The following is an 8,460-nucleotide window of genomic DNA, read 5'->3' on the forward strand; positions in this document are numbered from 1 at the left end:
GGTCTGCCAAATGGCAGCAGGTTGAGCGTGCCGTGGCTAGGGTGAAGCGGGTCCTTAACTATTCTAGTTGCCCATTTTTTGGCTCTGGACAGATACAGATCATGGACAGGGGGAAGGTCCGCTCCGATGATCTTCTCAGCTGACCTTACCACTCTTTGGACCCTGCGTTTATCTCTCTCGCTGGCGGAACTATACCAGATGATTATCGAGGAGCAAGACACAGATTCTACAATTGCAGAGTAGAAGAGAAGCAGGAGCTTCTGTGGGATGTTGAACTTCTTAAGTTGCCTTAGGAAGACCAGCCTCTGCTGCGCCTTTCCGATGATGGCCTTTGCATTGAGTCCCCCTTTTGAGATCTCGGAAGATTGTGGTCCCCAGGAACGTGAAGAAGTCCAGTAGTGACACCACGCTGTCGGCTATGATTAGTGGGGGAACTCCAACTGGCCTCTTCCTAAAGTCCACTACCAACTCAACAGTTTTGAGTGGGTTGAGCTTGAGGTTGTTGCAGCTACACCACCGGGCCAGCCGGTCCACTTCCTGTCTGTACGCCGATTCGTCCCCATCTTTTATGAGGCCGATTACGGTGGTGTCATCTGCGAATTTTATGATCTTAACTGACTGCGACTTGGAGGAGCAGTCGTTGTTATACAGAGAGAAGAGCAGGGGTGAGAGGACACAGCCCTGAGGGGCCCCAGTACTGATGGACAGTGCTTGGGAGAAGAATTCTCCCACTTTGACCACCTGTTTTCTATCTATCAGAAAGTCTACAGTCCAGGAACAGATAGCTTTTGGGACCCCATGGCGGTGACTATTGTATTGAAGGCTGAGCTGAAGTCGACAGTAGTGTCCCTTATTCACATTACACCACACAGTAGTGTCTCATATTCACATAACACCATCCCTTCCCCCTAACCCACCTTTTCCACAGCCTGACCCTACCCCGCCCCCCCAGCCTCTTCAGTGGTGCCTAACCCTAACCCACCCTTCCTAATCTCCCTCCCTTTAACCTAACCATAACCCTTGCAGCCTAACCCTAACCCTCCCACACGGATTGCCAGTGGAGACTTTGGCACCAACTCGATCCGGATTTTGGCATTCTACATCGCTATCTATGTTGGGATGCCAGCATCAGCATTTCGAGCAGTTTCGGGATGCTGGCGTCAGCGTTCTGACCGCCGGGATGCCAAACGCCGGCATCTTGACTGCATCCTGAATGAAATGCTAATGAGATGCTGTGAGATGAGCCTCAAATGGACCCAGCCATTAACCAAACACCGTTAGTTGGATGGTAGAAGTGCTTCCTGTTAGATAAACATCAGGGTGCCATCACTTCAGAGATAAAATGATCAATTATACAATTAACTGATATACATTTCCTTGAACCTGGCCTTGAAATAGGTAAGATATGTATTTTCTTTATTACACTCAACAAGTTAGTTTTCGCTTACTTACTACTTACATCTAACATGCATGAAATCGTGTAGTTTTCCAGAGTCCCTTCTCCCAAACACTGACACATTTTTATTATCTTCAACAACAAATAGATCTATAGCACTGTGCTATATAACAATTGCTGTGTACCTGGTGAGAGTCTGTTACTGCCGGCGTGGCGCCAGTGTCCGTCAGCACCGCATACCGCACTGCACTAGTGATAAGACTCTAAATAAACTACAGTTTCCAGCAGCCCTTGCTGCCGGGAGCTCCCGGCAACAAGAGCTACTTGGAGCTGTAGTTTATTTTGAGTCCGATTACAAGTGCAGTGCGGTGCTGACGGACACCAGGACCGTGCCGGAAGTAGCAGACTCTCACCAGGTACAGTCTGATAGTACTACTTTTCTACCCTTTAGACGCGGGTGGCACCGCCAGGCGGCGCCCCCTCCTTGCCTGGCGCCCCTGGCGAGTGCCATCCTGGCCAATTGGTAGATACGCCCCTGCGTGCAAACGCTATGCCGCTTCCCACTGGAAGTGTATTTTAGCTTAGCAGAAGTGCGAACGAAAGGATCGCAGAGCGGCTACAAAAAAATTTTGTGCAGTTTCAGAGTAGCTTCAAACCTACTCAGCGCTTGTGATCACTTCAGACCATTCAGTTCCTTATTTGACGTCACGAACACGCCCTGCGTTCGCCCAGCCACGCCTGCGTTTTTCCTGGCATGCCTGCATTTTCCGATCACTCCCTGAAAACGGTCAGTTGACACCCAGAAACGCCCTCTTCATGTCAATCACTCTGCGGCTGCCTGTGCGACTGAAAAGCATCGCTAGACCCCGTGTAAAACTACATTGTTCGTTGTAATAGTACGTCATGCGTGCGCATTGCGCTGCATGCGCAGAAGTGCCGAGTTTTTGCCTCATCGCTGCACAGCAAACGAATGCAGCTAGCGAACAACTCGGAATGACCCCCCATGATCCCTATGGCTACATTCATTTTAAATAAGGTTTCTCATGGCCACTTGCAGTATATGTGTATACAGTATACTAACTTTGGGGCTCATTTACATTTGGATGTAAGTCATTTTTATGACACCTCTCAGATGTAGCAGTACACGTCCGTACTTATAGGTGTTACTTTCACAATCTCCCTGAAATGCTTTTTCAAAAGTAGGCAGGTATGAGGAGTGCTAGTGTGCCCACGCTCATTGCTTTGTGGAAAGAAACTCGCCTTAAACAAATTAGGCATTCTCCCACATTCACTGTTACAGAAGGGGTAATGGCCATTACATACTTAGGGAAAGTGTATGGTTCTTGTAAAGTACAGGAACCAAAAAGAAAAGAAAGACTATATGTCTCTTCTGGGGCACACTTAGTTTTATTCAATAAAAGTGTGCCCCAGAAGAGACATATAGTCTTTCTTTTCTTTTTGGCTCCTGTACTTTACAAGAACCATACACTTTCCCTAGACCAGTTTACTGAACTATCTCTGGGAGCACCGCCAACCTAGTGCCAAATACTAATTATTTGTTTTGTTTTATGGTCATATGTTGGTTTAATTTACAGCTATAGCTTTAACTTACATTATATATAGTACCAAGCATTTATACTGAGAGATCCTGTGCAGACTCCACCAACCCTTCTCTAGACGCCATTACATACTTCCCTACTCTCCCGAAACCTGCGGGAGACACACAATTTTTCATGTAGTCCCGAGTACAGTATGGGCTTGGTATAGTAATTGTGGACTGAAACAAGCACTGGCATATGTATAATGGGGGGCACACAATGCATACCCTGCACCCATTTTTGCAATACTCACCTCTCCGTAGTCCTCCGTCTGCGGCAGAACCTCTCCACAAATCACCGGGAAAATGGTGCAGGGTGTTACGAATACGATTCACCTGCCTCTAATGTTTGGCAGGTGAATTACAAGGAGAGAATTACTACTGGAGGTGCAGGCAGATGCAGTGTGACATAGAAATGGTTAACCAGACTTGACTGGGGAATACAGTAATAACATGAGCACGTTGTAGCAGAATTGAAGGTTAGCAGACTATGGACTCTCCCTTTAATACTGAAATGTGCAGCACACTTACACTGATTATGGACAGCAGGTGAGTAATATAACAGCTAAGAGCCAGGACTTGATTACAGGACTAGAATGTATAACAATCACTGTTGCAGGAAATGAATGTCCACAGAAGTGCAGGAATAAGTATTTATTATAGCAGTGGTATAATGAGGTATGGCAGAGGAATCACAGTAGCAATCCAGGGTACAATATGAGCTAAGAGTAAATGGGTTTGCAGACTGAGAATTGCAGCAGAGTAATGAGACAGTTGAATAAAGAATCAGAGTAATATAATCCACGGAACGGATTGCAGGATTTGTATAATAAAGCATAACAGCATGCAGGCATAGAGGAAGTCCATAGTAACATGTAACACGAGTAGTGAATACTAGAGAATCCACAGAGCACAGTGAAAGTCCATGATACTTAACTAAATAGTTCTGGCATGAACACGAGCAGGCAAGAATGGTTGTGGCAGGATTATATGAACTGGAAAACCAGGCTTCTCGGCATGAACAGGAGCTAGGACGAAGACACCAGGCAATGCAGGTAGTTCAGGCAGGAAAGTAGTATAATATCACCGGCGTCTGAGAACTCAGCTAGCTGGCCTTTAACAGCCACACTAACCAATGAACAAGGCCAGGCTGGGAGTGTTCACTAGTAATTACAAACCCTGTGCACCTGCTGAGCTGCATGTACACAGAGCCAAGGAACAGAACACATGTGGATCAGCTGACACCAGATACATACTGAACAGAATCCTAACACAGGGGGCCTTTTCCCAAAGTTTTGCGTGTGCACAGTAAAGAAATCTCTGGGAAAATGTCCGCTGCACCATTTCCCCTGAGTTCTGTACATGTGTAATAAAGTCTGTGCCCCTAGTGCTCAAACTTTATTGTGGTGCCAGCTAGAGAGGAGGGGGCCCAGACAGAGGAGGCTTCACACAGGTCTCCTCCACTGTTAATACGCCCCTAGAAACAACGATTTCTATCATCACAGATACAGTAGTCACCTTTGGGTTGCTTGAATATGTACATCAACATTTTAAAGTCAATATATTTGTAGGGTGAGAGCAAAACCCATACATAAAGGTACCAACCCCTGCTGCATTTATTCGGTGGTTCTGGGTTGTGTTCTTCTTTAAATGGTGCATAATACAGAGAACATCATAGTGTACTTGGAACATATGCCCCACAGTTCCAGGTACACATATGTCCCACAGTGCCAGATACATATATGCTCCACAGTGCCAGATACATATATGCTCCACAGTGCCAGATACATATATGCCCCCCAGTGCCAGATACACATGTCCCCACAGTGCCAGATATGCCCCTAGTGCCAGATACACATGATATGCCCACAGTGCCAGATATGCCCCCAGTGCCAGATACAGATATGCCCCCAATGCCAGATACATACATGCCCCCAGTGCCAGGTACAGATATGCCCACAGTGCCAGATACACATGTCCCCACAGTGCCAGATATGCCCCTTGTGCCAGATACACTTGTCCCCACAGTGCCAGATGTGCCCCCAGTGCCAGATACATATATGCCCCCAGTGCCAGATACAGATATGCCCCCAGTGTCAGATACAGATATGCCGCCAGTGCCAGATATGCCCCCAGTGCCAGATACATATATGATACATATATGCCCCCAGTGCCAGATACAGATATGCCCCCATTGCCAGATACATATGTGCCCCCAGTGCCATATACAAATATGCCCCCCAGTGCCAGATATACATGTCCCCACAGTCATACCCCCCCCCCCAAGTGTTGCTCACCGCACTGCTGTGTATGATGGTAGGAGAGCGCAGTGTGCGCCTCTCCTGCCCCTCAATCTCCGGCGGCGGTGTCTATCTTCAGTTCTGCGCCGGGCCGTGAGCCAATCAGAGCTCACTGTCCGGCAGCCAATCAGGATCCTTAGCTGCTGGTCCGTGAGCTCTGAATTGAAGATAGTCACCGCCACGGAGACCTTAGAAGTATGTGTGTGCCGGGCTGTGTCGGGCAGTGGTGGCTGGGAGCGGACCGACACGCATGTGGAGGATGAAAGAGCCGCATGCGGCTCGGGAGCCGCGGGTTGGCCGCTGCTGGCATAGGACTATGATGTTTTCTTTCTACAGTGCATTGCTCTTATTAATCTGGCACATTTTAGAGATGTGCGGCGGGCACTTTTCGTGTTTTGTGTTTTGGTTCTAATTCCATTTTCATGTTTTGGTTTTGGCTTGGTTTTGCCAAGACCACCCTTTCGTGTTTTGGTTTTGGATCTGGATGATATCCTTCACTCAGAGTCAAAAAGAGTTGGTGTTCTTGGATTTAGCCATATACATTGAAAACAACTCTATCTTGACACGGACTCATCGAAAACCAACTGACTCGAACGCTTACATCAATATAGATAGTGAGCACCATCAAAAATGGCTTGAGAACATTCCGGTGGGGCAATACAAACGGCTAAAGAGAAATTGTTCTGATTCAAATGTCCTGGATGTACAGATACGAGAGATGGGAAACCGTTTTAAAGAAAAGGGATATTCAAATTCTATTTTAGTTAAGGCAGAAGAACAAGTAAGGAGTACAGAGAGGAGTCTTTTACTCAAAGAGAAAGTACACATAGAAACAAATGAGAACTCTCACGAATGGGCATTCATTACACAGTATGGTGCACATCATAAGCATATCGAAAGAATATTCAAACAGAATTGGAGAATATTACAGGATGATCCGGTTATTGGACACATCATCCCTAAGAAACCGACTTTCATATATAAAAAAGCAAGGTCCCTGAAAGATAGGCTAGTGAAAAGCAGTCTTCCTGAAAATTCATTAGCAAGAACATGTAATCAGGGATTCCATAGGTGTGGTACCTGCTTGATGTGTAAAACCACCACTAAAAAAGACATTCCAAGGAAAATTACAGAATTCATAGTCAAAGGAAAAAAATACAAAATTAGGGATTTCATAACTTGTCATTCAAGAAACGTCATATATTTACTTGAATGCAAGTGTGGAAAGATATATGTGGGGAAAACATCCAGACCCTTAAAAACACGAATGGCGGAACATGTGTATAACATCCGCAAGGGTCTGGATAGCCATCCCTTTTCGGACCATTTCAGCAAGATACATAACAAATGTGAGGGGCACATTGTGAGGTACCTGGGAATCCAACAGATCAAAACAAATTGGAAAAATAGAGATCTTGATAAGCGTCTCGCACAAACCGAGATGCGTTGGATCTTTGACCTCAATTCCCTGAAACCTAACGGACACAATGTCGATTTCGAACTGAAATGGTTTTTAGATTGACTTGTCTCTATGAAATGTCTTATGAATGCACACTGTTATACCCCTTTTATTTATTTACATTTTAACTATTTTAATCTTTCTGTCTGGTCATAAAAATTCACGTATACCAAGTCACATACAATTCTTCTTTTTTTAACTAAAATGTTTCTCTCTTCTCTTCTATGTATCAACAATGATGAATTACTATTGATACTAATTCCTGGGGCGAACTCCTGCATAAAGAAAACAGGGACCCTACTCGGGTAATAGGGATGGACTGGTGGGAATAAAAAGTACCACAAAGTTTGGTCAGAGAGGGTCCCTGAATATATGAGGAGAAAAGAACCCAATAATCCAAAAAAAACCCTCTTAAAAGGAAGAAATCATTTGCTACTGGCCATTTTCCATGGAGAAAGATGGCGGAACGGGCATCATCTACAATAATTTTATCCATTCCCTCAAAATGACATCTCCAGAAAAGAAAAGCCTTGCTTGATAATTTGTGGACACGAAATGGGTGTTTGCAATACGAAATAACTATCTGCAATGCCTAAAGCAAGTAAATCCAGAAGCACAATGTACTACAGTCGCGATCGCGCAACTTCCGGTACCGATGGAACGCACGCGACGTCATTTCCGGTAGCAGTTGGAACGCAAACCGCGACTTCCGGAAGTGAATGTCCGGTAATTGCGGAGCTCACTACCCGCAGGTGAAAACATTGCCATTAATAAAGAGGGGTATAAATAGACCACCAGGATCATACAGCCTCCATCCAGGAACTTGAAAAAGGTCACAGCTAAGTGACCGAAACGCGTTGTTTACAGACGGAGGCGACAAGGGGAGAGGACCAGTGGTGGATTCAAAAGGACTCACAAGCTGAATAAACCTGCTGCGGTGGTGCCTAGGCCAGATTCAGCCTGGGACACTGTTGCTTTTCTAAAAAGCTAGCCCACCGCAACCCTGATTCATGGTGAGAGACATTTTTTCCATTTGCACATTCACCTTCAAACTGGTCCAGCCCCACAGATGCACTTTATTTGTGTATGTTCATGTCAGTATTTTGTGTTTTAATAAAAGTTTGTACATTTTAACTTTTATTTGGCCTATTGGTTTGTTGGCCGGGAAATCCCTCTAAACAAAAAGGGATACATCTTTTAATATTTAGCGCCAGTGCAAACTACACCATTTTCACACGCATGTGGAGGATGAAAGAGCCGCATGCGGCTCGGGAGCCGCGGGTTGGCCGCTGCTGGCATAGGACTATGATGTTTTCTTTCTACAGTGCATTGCTCTTATTAATCTGGCACATTTTAGAGATGTGCGGCGGGCACTTTTCGTGTTTTGTGTTTTGGTTCTAATTCCATTTTCATGTTTTGGTTTTGGCTTGGTTTTGCCAAGACCACCCTTTCGTGTTTTGGTTTTGGATCTGGATGATTTCTGGGGGGGTGGGGGGGAAGGACACACATAAAAACAGCTAAAATTACAGAATTTGGGGGTAATTTTGCTCCTACAGTATTATTAACCTCAATAACAATCATTTCCACTCATTTCCAGTCTATTCTGAACACCTCACAATATTGTTTTTAGGTCTAAAAGTTGCACCGAGGTGGCTGTATGACTAAGCTAAGCGACACAAGTGTGCGGCACAAACACCTGGCCCATCTA

This window comes from Pseudophryne corroboree, chromosome 6, assembly GCF_028390025.1.
Source record: "Pseudophryne corroboree isolate aPseCor3 chromosome 6, aPseCor3.hap2, whole genome shotgun sequence".
Classification (NCBI taxonomy): Eukaryota; Metazoa; Chordata; class Amphibia; order Anura; family Myobatrachidae; genus Pseudophryne; species Pseudophryne corroboree.